We start from the raw sequence: 12,857 nt of genomic DNA on the forward strand, positions 1-12,857 counted from the left end.
AAATTCAATCTTATAATATACAGGGTGATTCCAAAGTTTCCTTTCACCTGCGAATAGGGCTTCAAAAAAGAGGGTTTTTTTCGTTTGACGCATTTTTGAAATATGAACAATAACGAAGATACAGGGTGTATACTATCGACATTTTATAGCATTTTTTATCATCTTTTCAACGATATATAGAAAATCTAGATTGGAGAACAAATTACAGCGTCACAAGGCTTCAAACCTGGTAACATCGCTGCAAACTCACAAAAAGTGACACATTTTTCGAATTGAAATTTCTCTAAAAATTAAAAAATTTTGTTAATGTGTGTTGATAAGAAACAACCTGGTTAGTTAAAATTAAGTTAAAGTTATTTTTTATTTTCGTTTTTTCAGTAAAACTTTGACACCTTGTATAAATCATGTATAAATCACAACACAGTGGGTAGCTGTGTGATTGGTCAAGAGAACAACCACCCACTGTGTTGAGACACTTTCCAATGTTGCCAAATTACATAAATAAATAGAAAATTATGTAAAACACAACATTATGTGAACATTATTATAAATATTACATGAAAATGCGTTTGTAATTTCAGCACAGATGGTAGAGAAAAAGTAGCATTATACACTACCAACAGTGTTGCACATGTAAACTTACTAAAATGTTACAATCTTAGAAACACAAAAAGGCAAATTTTGTCAGTTGTGACATTAGTGACAAATTTGACGTGGTTTTTGTAAGATAATTTAGCTAGGCAGTCACGTGACCACATGTCAAAATAATTGTCATAAATTTCAGAAACACCTTTTGCATCGAATACTGCAAGAAAATATTTACACAGTTTGACAGTCAGGGACTAAATTGCTTGTCAAACTCACTTTGAGTGAGAAAATGCCTGTTTTAAGCACATTTTTAGAATGTTTATTAAATTTTCTATCCAATAAACTGAAATAACACTACAAGAATTGGTACAACCAGCTAGAAAAGCGGTGTCAATGTTTGAACTGACAGAAATCCAGTTTGAAAGGTTCCAGTTTCCGCCTGTAAAACCCAACTGGAGTGGCAAAATGACTATTTTAAACACATTTTTGGAATCCGCATTCGATTTCCTATCTAATAACCTGAGAAACACTACAAAATTTGGTACAATCAGTACCAAACATATATTACATATTTTCCTATAAATTAAAAATAAAATTATCAAAACTTGAATTGTTTGTTTATCGGTCAATGATCACTCAATTTAAATATGAAAATAAAGCTCTTTATTATAAATTAATTAAAGTCGAAGGTTATTTTCAACAAATTGTGAAACAATAATGCTATTGTTTGATTAATATTAATTGTTGTCAATTTCACAACAGTGGTCGGAATTTAAATTTAGATAAATACAGTCGTTTATTCAAATATAAAAGTTTGCTCAGAGTAAATACGTAATTAGTACTCAAAAAAACTGAATGCCTAAATCTCAGCACAATAGGTTATTTGTGTTTAGTCTTGCTATCATCTACTGATTTTGTGTGTATAATGATTTTTTTTCTGTCTCTACCAAATATATTAAATTTTACTGTACAAAGCATTATCAATGCAGTTGGTTGTGAATTTAAGAGCCAGATCAGTAAACTGCATCAGTCCCAAAGCTAACTGAAACAAAGTTTTATATGACCCTACGGTCCAGTTTATCTTTTACTAATTAAAGGGCTTTAGCGCTGTGTGTGTCAAGTAACTCGCTACATTTATGAAATATTATATCTTCTTCTATCTAGCTTTTACAGGAATTACGACGTTTTGAAACGGGTATAATTACGTTGTCAAAGATTTATTTGATCTCGACGAGGACGAACAAAAATATTCAGTTTGCGAAATCCATTTTCCATCTTTCAGAACATCAACAGAAATACACAAGCGCATTTCTGGCAGTGTATATGCATAATTCAAAATGTCATTTGTATTTCCGGGTATGTAGTAATATTTCCTCGGCAGTTCCACTTTTAAAAAGTTCGGTGAAGCTAAACATTCCGAGCACGCCTCCTATCACCAGCAATCACAAGAAATGACTTTTGACAATATTGAAACTTCCGAGCTCTTATTCACTTTAAAATTCTCTCGGCGGGGGACTTCCGAAATGGAGGATTTGTGTTTTGCCGTATTACTAAAGATTTCTTTCGAAAGTATGATTTAACATCAAAATAATCTAAAGCGTAGGAGTGATCGATTTTAGGTGTAAACTTTCCCAAGTCTTCAATTAGTTTATTACCACGAATTTTAGTGAGAGTCGAAGGGTGTGTCAACATTAACCAGACAACTTTTAATTAAAACAAATCATTCCTGCTTAAAGTGACGAAACCTCAAACCGAAATCAATTTAACATTGTTAATAACTGATCGACTGAAACTCACTCATCTAAGAAACTTTCGACGTGTGTTTTAATTAACTTTAGAGTGAAACTGGGTGAAACAAAACGAAGTTCCTATTTCTTGCTATTAGAGGCTACATATTCCTTACAGTAACATAACTCAAAACAATTAACGAAAACACATAGCAAAAGTTGTTGTATATTCCGACGAGAACGGCGCTGTTAGTGAGTTATTGTTCCTGTGGTAGCAAACTAACTAACTTGAAGTTTATTATGTTGTATGAGAAATATGGTATACTTAATATTTATTGTGAAAATGAATGAAACTAAATTCTTTTTTGCCAGCTAAAAATCAAAAATATACAAGACAAATGCGCCATTACGGTGTGAGAACAAATTTGCAATATATCTCATCTAAATCCCTGAAATAGCTTATGGTTGCCAGGTGCTTATTACCTTAGCTGTTATCTGTTGAATTATTTATTTCCGGTAATAGATTAAAACTGAACATTTTATATATTTTTATAAAATCGTGCACAAAGTTCTGTTTGAAGCCTTCCTGGTAATTTTAGATAGGCTTGAAGCATTTTTACTGTCTATTGACGTGTTTGGGTAGCTAAAAATTATTATTATGTGACGTCAGAAGCAAGCTCCATGAAGTTGTTATGTAAACTCAGCTTTAGACGGACTGACTGACAGATGACAGATGTCACTGGCCACCGCCTAATATACTAGAAAGCAATGAGTAAAAAGAACAAGTATTAGTAAAAAGGTATTATTTCTAGTAAATTAACATTAATTTATGACATAAATGCATTCTGGAGAATCTTCTAATCTGTCTCCACGCTTGATTAGCCTGCATACAATGACTTTTCAGGTTCGCTAATAATCTCCACGTATAAGCGTACGAGCCAAGATAAGACTGTGCTTTGGCATTATCCGAGCCCAATTTCATTTAGCATAATCTAGCGTCAATCATCGATTTTACTGAAAACGCTTATGTAAAGCCCTTCAATACGGATCGGGGCAATTAAATTCAGCACGCACACTCTAAGCTCTTCATTTCAGTCATTTACTGTTGCTATCAACCTTTCAATTGGCCTGCTGCGCTTATAATGTCTATCATAAAATCCCCGGACTAATGAGTGTAAAGTTCAGTAAAGCAAAACTTTCCCAGAAGTGACACGAGTCGTTATATTGGAAACTGAAAGAGGCATTCAGTGTTATTTCTGAAACTTTGCTAATTGGAGTATTTGTGCTCGTTTGGCCAAGAAATTTAGCCCCAAATACGACTATAACTGATAAACTTGAATTATTCAGTTGTTATAAAATTTTAATTACATCGAAACATCCAGCAATTACGGAACATTAATAAAGTACGAGAACCGCAATTAAGCATTTTGCTATCGACATATTAATGCGACTCTAGTTGTCATGGTGGAGCTAAAACGGAGCCGTCAACTTAATTAGCAAAATATCGATGAGGCCGGGCCTCACTTACTATATCCATTATTTCATTAGGGAGATTTGTAGCATTCGATCTAATTAATTAAATTACTCAAAATCGGACCAGATTTCTAACTAATTAAAATAAAATATCCCCGGTATTACCTGGAACTGGGGAAATTATCGAATTTGTCGCTGGTAAAAACCACCAAAATGACATTATATTTTATTAACTATCTAGTAATACTAGGAACAAGGGATTTAATACTGTTTTGCTGTTATAAAATGTCAAAGCGTACATCTCAGCAGTATTAGGCACTCCAATGAAATGTCAGAAACAGCTGATTGAAACTTTTGGAAGGGCAACTCGGCCATTAAAACACATTTTCTGGTGAATACATAGAGTTCTAGCTTAAATTTTGCAATTTTCTAAAGAGTTGATATTTCATAAAATGCCTGCCAAATTCATAAGAAAGTGTGTTTTAATGGCCGTGTTTGCCCTTCCAAAAGTTTCAATCAGCTGTACTTGACATTTCATTGGAGTGCCTAATTGGTATGAAATAATTATAATGTCAAATTTTTGAGGTAAGGATGATGGAACAAGTGGAACCAAATTTCCATTAAGTCAAACGATTGTCAGTAACGCTGTTAGTAGTTTGGCAAGATGGTTGAAATGTAATTATTTATTATTTATATGAGTAATTTCAGGACCGTATCGAGAAGAATGGAATTAATTAGCCTCATCTTCATTATTCTCGTATCTTAAGGTAATTGAAAAGGTTTTTACATAATTAGGCGCGTCTTACTTGACCTGAACGTCGTAATTTATCGGTTTGAAGTTCTCTGCGGTGTTCGGTCCACACCGAGCCAACTTGTACTAAGCTTAAATGGGATAGAGCTGGAATAATACTGGATCAATGAAAGGAACCAAATTGATGAGGCTTTAAGAGCCGAAATCTGTCTGGTTAATGAGGATTTTGTCCTTACAATTGCAGGACTTTAAAACGTTCACCTTTTTCCTTATAGGATAAGTATGCCCTTTGTTATACATTGAAATCGTTTTGAAACAAAATTAGAAATTTTTAAATTTGTAGATGAATATACGTTAAACAAAAACAAACTCTAATAAATCAGGCTTAAACACGTTATAAACAATGTATTGACAAAAACATTAAAAGTCAAAAATACACTTTTTTAAACCGCACTCAACGCAAAAAAGGCCAAAGGTCGAAGTCAAAAAGGTGTACACACACACTCAACATGAGCTTAATGGATGGAAAGCAGGTAAAAAGGCCATCGACATAAATAGAACTAGTGGAAATTTCTGTGCCAAAGCCGAACATGCAATTGCCTTCGAGTATAATAAGGCTCGATATAGGCAACACTTAGTTAAATTCTATTCGGTCTTAATTTTCATTCGGAACGGGAACGAAACGTGTTTTCCCCGAAGGAAATTGCAAATTCTCCTACGATTTTCTAGTATGTGGAGGTGGCGTGCATCGAGTGTTATGAAAACGAATAGGTTGGTTAATTAGTTTGTCTCGATTGGTGCCAAGTTAATTCCAGTCGGTAATATTAGTCTGGTCTGGATATAGTAGTAGGATATGTATTTTGCTAATTCGCTCTTGGAACAGTATAAACAAGTAGTGTTGCAGTTTCGAGCTTATTTGCTTAATGTCTCGTAGAGGGCATTACGTTTGAGGCGGTATTAAAATCTAGTTAGCTTAAAGCTTTTCGCAAAAAGCTTGTTTTACATATTCAAATTGTTAGTCAATATGCTAGCAATTATAATGGCTGCTGAAGGATGAAGAAGCTTCTCGAAGAGATTATGACTACTCAATTACTAGAGCTGTTGTCAAACTGCTAATTAACATCTTAATACACTACCACCGGATTATCCATTACATTGAACAGACACATTCCCAATGACTGATTGGGCTATTATCCATTGTTTCAAACTTATTGGTATAACGTTTCTAATGTTTGTCCACACAGTTTTGGAAAAGTGTAGCGTTCAGAATCACTGATTAATGCATTTACCATGCCGAAAAGTTTCCAAGCCCTTTTTGCCAGACCGATCGAGTCCATAATACGATCGAGGAACGGGTCAATCCCCATAGGAAAGTCCGGTGGAATTAGTGTAGGGATGGCCCTTCGGGTCGTGTAAAGTTAAACGGGAAATAATTAAATCACATCTAATGATACCCTTTGTGTCAATTTCGGCAATCGGTGTATCCTTAATAATACAGGCTAAATTGGGTGGTTTTAAGCCAGGTTCAGGCGATTTTAGAGAAATAATAATTAGGTGATGTCCAATCGTTAAAGAGGAAATGAGGAAAAGTTTTATGAATATGGCGGTGAAGACATCGATGTAAACCTCCAAATGCGGTGGGTTGCTCTATCGTTTTACATATACAGTGTGGTCCAAATTGGTGATGCATGTATTGTGATTGATGTACGTTATCGTAACAGATACAGGATCGGTTAAATGGGAAAAGTTTTAGGGAATTCAATGCCAAATTCATACCCGGTTTTAAAATTAGATTATCATTTGCAAAAATTATAATTTTTTTCCTGTTTCTTCCGAAAATGTAAAAATCTAAGATGGCGCCCATAAGATTTTCCAAAGTAGTCATGCATAACTTCGAAACAAGTGCCGATAAAAAATTTCTAATTACATCATCGTATTCTACGTCAAAAAGTGCCCTAATAAGGTAACATTTTCAAAAACATTTTTATCTTCGTTAAGGACCTATAAGGCAAAGTTAAAAATGCAGTGTTTCACGTTTTCCCAATTTCCCGGAAAACGGCAAATGATAATCTAATTTCAAAACCGGGTATGAATTTGGCATTGAACTTCCTAAAACTTTTCCCATTTAACCGATCGTGTATCTCTTACGATAACGGATATACATGCATCACCAATTCGGACCACACTGTAGATGAACTAGATCACTGGCTAACTTTCTTTGTTTCAAATTTAGAATAATCTAAGTTAACTTATATAATCGGAAATATCAATACTAGTAAAATATCACCTTGTAATGTACATACTAAACTTAACTGAACATACTGTATAGTATCAGATACGTGGATAATATATTGCATGTAATACAAATTTACCTACATACCAAGAATATCTAGTGTCAGCTTATTACCGCATTCCCAGCTTAATTTAAATTTTACATCAAGTAACGAGTATACAGTGTGTCTCAAGTTGGTTGTACATGTACTGAAATGGTGATTTTTTTCAATAAAAAAAAATTGATACCGAATAACTTCAGAAAGTTGAAATCAAGGTGGTTCAGTATGCTTTGAAACGTTTGTCCGCAACTTAAAACTATTTTAGATTTTAGCAGTTATAAGACTTGACGTTTTCCTGATTTTCCGAAAAACGACAAAAGATAAATCAACTTGGCAACCGGAAAGAAGTTTCTCATAAAATCTAAAACTTGTTCCTGTTTTACCTGACATTGTAGCTCTTATGACCTGCTCTCTAAGCTTTAATTTTCAAATTGCGTGATAACAGTTTGAAGGTATTAATAGAAGTTTTTTTGCATTTCATGCAAATCAAATGGATTTTTTTGTCTCTGGGGCGATTTTGGTTGAAATGTCCTGCATGGTGAGCCTACGAATAAGTTATGGCTGGCCCCCGGAAATAACTTACGTGATTAGTTGCACAACTTTCTAAAGTATGGAAAAGGAATATTTTCCAAGTCGAGATTCTGCTTATTTGTATTCCGCCCTTGGTTGTATAAATACCCAACTTCTATATCCAGTCTGGAAACATGTTGCACAGCATTTTGCCAGGAATAAAGTGTGCATTAGGTCGTGGCTCAAAGTGAATTCTAAGACGTTAAGCTCGGGCTCTACAAGAGACAAAAATATGGTTTCGCAGAGGCCGAATGTCATCGTCTCCGATTGCTTCTGATAGGACTCGTGTCTGGAATATTTAGCGGTATCAGCACCGAGCTTTTAAAGGACATGCCAGGAAATATTATGGCTTTCGTAAATACGGCAAGATCATGAATTATTCATATCGAAAAAGTACGCTCTGCGCTATATATATTCAGATTTTCTTTTCTAGGTAAGTGCACTGCATCAAGTAGTGCATTAACTTCTTAAACATTCGTCCGTAATACAAACATTATTTTTATGCATTCTTACGACTAAAACACAATATAATTTCATTTTAGTGCTGTTTTTATTCATAAATACATGCAGCAAATTCCATGACACACCCTAATCGATTTATAGTCCGCAGTGGAGCTTGATGTAATGATATAATCTACGAAATTATGGCTGGTCGAAAATGTTGTTAGGCCACGTTAATCTTCCTTCCATACACCATTTTGTGTGCAATCAATAGTTCGGTGAGCCCCAAACTATTATTATTGCTCCAGAACGAGAGAAAAATCATATAAATTCGTATTCGCAATACGTTTTCTACCAGTGTTTCCAGCATGGTTTGCATCCAGTTTTCTCTCTCTCTTCAGATTTGTTTGCGTGTATTTTTCACAATGCGCCCGTCGGAATTCCAGAGATTTATTTCAACAAACACGAAATATAATCCTCCTAGTTTGCATGTCAGCCTTTTTGGAGTTATGCAAATTTGTTTTAAATATGGGAGGACGGACGACTGCAACGCTAAATGTTTGCCTTCACTGGGAAGTGGATGTTTTCTTACTTTGATTAGTTTCCGTTTTTATTTAATTTTCTAATTTAGAATTGCTGCTAAATCGCTAAACTCAAATTTTTTTGTTCACTTGGAAATAAAATTACTATCAAATTTACTAGTGCCCTTCGGTCAAATGGGGTTTTTAACCAATTTTGCTAATCAACCTGAAAATTTATTGTTTTAAAACTCGTACAATAAAGTTCATATTTCACGTGCCAATACTAAAATAAAAGCACAGAATTATTAATAAACGAGCATTTTTAATATAAATAAAGTTTCTTGGTCGTGCAGAGTTGACGGCCATTATTTCATTCCTTCGTTATTTAAGTGTAATTTTTCAGAGGCGATCCAATTTCATTCTTTTAGTAGATCCCCACGAGATTTTTCTAAACTCATTGTGCTCGTTCATCAATTGACTTGGGAAATAAAGCATTCCGACAAAAGTTATTTAGTTCCGGGCTCTGGGCGAAAATGTATTTTTAATAGTGCCATTGTTCGCTTACAATAGCTTCTGATGGGGACTATAAAAATGGGGCATTAACATAACGACTAGATAGTTTCAGGGCTAATTTTTGTGATCCGTTGATCTACCAATAAAAATCACTTAATGATTTGATCACTTTTGACCAAAGGACCTTAAATTAAGTGAAATAAGTCAATATCAAAGTTGACTATAACTTCACTCCTAAAAATTTAAATAATATTAGAACTTAAAACTAATTTTATCACCTAAGTAATAACATAACATAAGCATTATTAATATACATGATAATGTTTTTAACATAATTTATGCAGTTGAAAAACAGGCCATTAAAGTTCACAGTTTTATTGAAAAATAGTATACCTATAATAAATATGTGAATATCAAAAAAATATGCAGTTTAAAGCCTCCGTTTTCCAAGACGCTCGCTTATTTTTAATTTTGTATCCTGGCGCGAAGAGAACAAACTTTACTCGTTTTGTTCCGGTCACTTTGACAGCTAATAACGTCAAAACCAGTCCGATTTCACTAGGCTTGATGGTACTCATTTTCGACTAATTTGGGGACGGGGAATCCATTCCAGCTGTCAAAATGACAGTAACTGTCACTCAATTCGAGACACTGGCGATTTGTGGAGATACCAAAAAAGTGATTTCTCATAACATAAAGATTATACGTAAAGTTGTCGTCACCATTTTGTTTTTCTCTTTCCTGTTTACCCTGTATATTTTGGGTACTGTAGTTTTTTTTGTGCAGCACATAGTGACTGTAAAGTAGGTGACAAGCCGAATCGAAGAACGTAATTATATACAGGGTGTTTTATCTGAAATAGCGTACTTTTTAGTTTTTGAACCGATAACCAATTAAACGCCATTGCTCGTGCCAATTAGAAAAGTTTAATGCTTGATCTCAGCAAACACTGTATGCATTAAGCTGACATTTTTGAACTAAAACTCTGTAACTACACATTAGGGAATTAAAGAGGATGTCAAAGGCTACACAGTGATCCAAACTAAACCTTTGTAACTGTCAAAATAGCCGAGTTATGTGCTGTCAAAAATTTGGTGTTTTCTGTGCAATAGTTAATTAAAATACAACAAACACAGTTGGCAATATACATTATTTTAGGGATTTACTCAGGTAAACCTGGATGGGCATATATCATTTGATCTGTCAGTTATTTGTTTGTTTCTGTTTCAATGGCTTCTGTTCTGTCCAGGACAATTTTACTACTGTCAGTTATTTTAGTATCAACTGAAGAATTTGCAACATAGACTTGACATGTGCACCGAAACGGATGTGTGTCATTCATCACGTGACCATTTCAACGACATGATTAAAACCTTCTAATCAACTGTTTTGCGTTTTGACACTTTGACACATGTCTCTTTAAAAGTTTATCTCTATTTTAGTTCCCCCTTCTTATCATGGAAATCTAATCTATAAAATTTCCATACTTGTATAAAACTACAAATACAAACTTTAGTTAGGTTAGGTTAGGTTAGGTTAAACTTTTCCATTCATTTCAGAAACATTTAAACTGAAAAATTTAAAATTTAAATATGCCACGCTGCCGAAAAATCAGTTTTAAAAACTTTACCTAAAAACTAAGAGTAATGAAAATTATTAAAATTTTCTGTGTTCGATTCTTTATCGAATTACGTTTCCGCCCTCTGAAAACTTTGTAAATTAAATCGCCCAGTTTGATGAAAGGTATTTTTGCACCTAAATGCGATTTTAAAGCACTGGAGACAATGTCAATCTGCATAAAGTCAAACTAATAATAATTGAATGTCCCCGAACGAATATTTCGTAAAACATCTAAAGCTGAATCGACTTTCCCTTCGGGAATATTTTGCTTGTTTCGTTCGATTCGACATTTTCCATATTTTGACAAGGAAAATAATCATTTACAAAGGCATCTCGTTAACACGTGTCTTTAATAAGGGTTCAGTAATAATTTTGTTTTAGTATTTTCCTTAATGAACGTTTTAGGGGCAAATAAAAGGATTTTGATTGGTTTTAACTTCATTATTTCGTCAAATATTCAATATTTTAATTTGAGGTGATACTGGTGATAATGAAACTGTTTAAAGTGATGAAATTTTTAGATTACTGGTTGGTAATGGTCATGGTAGGTGTGGATGGTGACAGATGTGATCTGATTAGATCTATTGTACCCCATCTTCTTCTGCTATCTCAACGTTTCCTTGTTCATAGCAGCCCCTCAAGATTTAGTTCCTTTAGGAATTTTAGGATCTTGAGTGGGTCTGTTCGAAGTATTTCTTCCACAGCCCCCAGGGTGTTTAATCTTCTGTGGCGTACCACATAAAACTCCAGCAAGATGTGGTGGGGTGTTTTTGGTTCTTTTGCTACTCTTCTTGGGAGTATTTAGTGCGAGGCCCGTGGACTCCTGCTCCAGTCCCCTCGGGAGTTTTTAGTCCGTATACCATATTATGGTATTTTTTCCCAATGTTTGAATGGATTCTCTGCTCCAATCTCTCTTGGTGCTCAGTTCCGTTCAAGATTACTGGTTAATTAGGTTAGATTTAATCGGAGAGCTGAAAATGTTTCTGTTTTTGTCTATCTTTACAAATAGCATTGAAACAAACGAAATCTAGAGTGATAGTGATATGTTTACTGAATTTTGTTGACAAAATTGCAAAAATACAAAAAATAAAGTAAGAACTGTCAGGACAAACAAGTTTCAAGAAAAAAAGAAACGAATATAATTAAATCCAAGGATCCTGTTTGTTTTGACGCTCCATAGTTTAACGTCACGATGACGCAATTTGACAGATGGTTAATATATTGTTTTGTTCAATTATGTCATTGTGACGTCAAATTCGCTCGACTACACTAAATAGTCGACCAAGAAAGATAACTAACGGACAATTTTTAATTACAGAAAATCTCCCGTTAACATTTACATGGATAATAATTACAGTTATTCTGCATGTGAACTGTTCCAACTTTTCAAAACAAAGTTTAATTCAGAATGTCAGCGGCAAATTTGTATACTTGTGCTATTATACATTTAAACAATTTTACGGTTGAAAATTGGCACTGAAATGTCATCGAGGATTGTGCCTTTTTTTCCATTCATTCCAGCACAAAAAAAAATACGAATCGAACCCAGTCGAGGTGATTACTCCCGAATCCCGCACACGCCCATTTAACGAATCTGGAATTATTTATTAGGCGGTTCCGAATTAAAATTTATCCCCGGGTTTACGACTGGAAATCCCTAATTATATAAAGGCATCTCCGTAATTAGTTTGGAACCGCGGGATGCTTTCCGAATATCTTTAAATAGCGAAAATTTGATCTGGTAATCTCGTTAAAGTGTTTTATCTGCACTTTCAATCAACGTCGGTCGGGTTTCTATTGAAAAGACTACAATAAAAGCCAATCACTATATAATTTTGGGTCAATGGATAAATTATTGTGGAGTGGAATGACTGAAAGCAGCTCACGTATAATTAACTGATAAAACTAAATGAAGCGCCATTGCGCGTCCACTGAAAGCCCCCAAAGCTGCATAATAATTTATAAACTGTTTTAGAGCAAATTGCCGACCTATTTGCGAATATACTTGTCCATATTTGTATTAAATGTAGACCTGTGACAATAATGTCCAACATACTGCAAATAGACATTGATTTTGCTTATATTGTTACTCACCGCACAATAATTAATTTCGGGATCGATACAATTTATGTACGAACCCAATTTGAGGGTGTATCATTATTAATTAAGTTTCTTATAATCTACAGAGCTGCGATTTGTCATTTTATTCGTCAAGTGACACGTGTGCCCCGGATCGGGAACGATTTCACAAAGGATAATAGTTTCCCCCACTAAAGGTTTTGGACTCGTAAATATGGAACGTTAATAAATTATGCATGAT

The 12,857-nt window shown here is 34.3% G+C and overlaps 1 protein-coding gene across 2 annotated transcripts in view; it reads right to left on the reverse strand.

Annotated features, from left to right (window-relative positions):
* The window catches only part of LOC145730514 (uncharacterized), a 52,413-nt gene that overhangs the window by 37,186 nt on the left and 2,370 nt on the right, over positions 1-12,857 (reverse strand). The gene's annotated exons all lie outside the window — the stretch shown is intronic.

This window comes from Ips typographus, linkage group LG6, assembly GCF_016097725.1.
Source record: "Ips typographus isolate SLU linkage group LG6, UJ_Ityp_2.0, whole genome shotgun sequence".
Classification (NCBI taxonomy): Eukaryota; Metazoa; Arthropoda; class Insecta; order Coleoptera; family Curculionidae; genus Ips; species Ips typographus.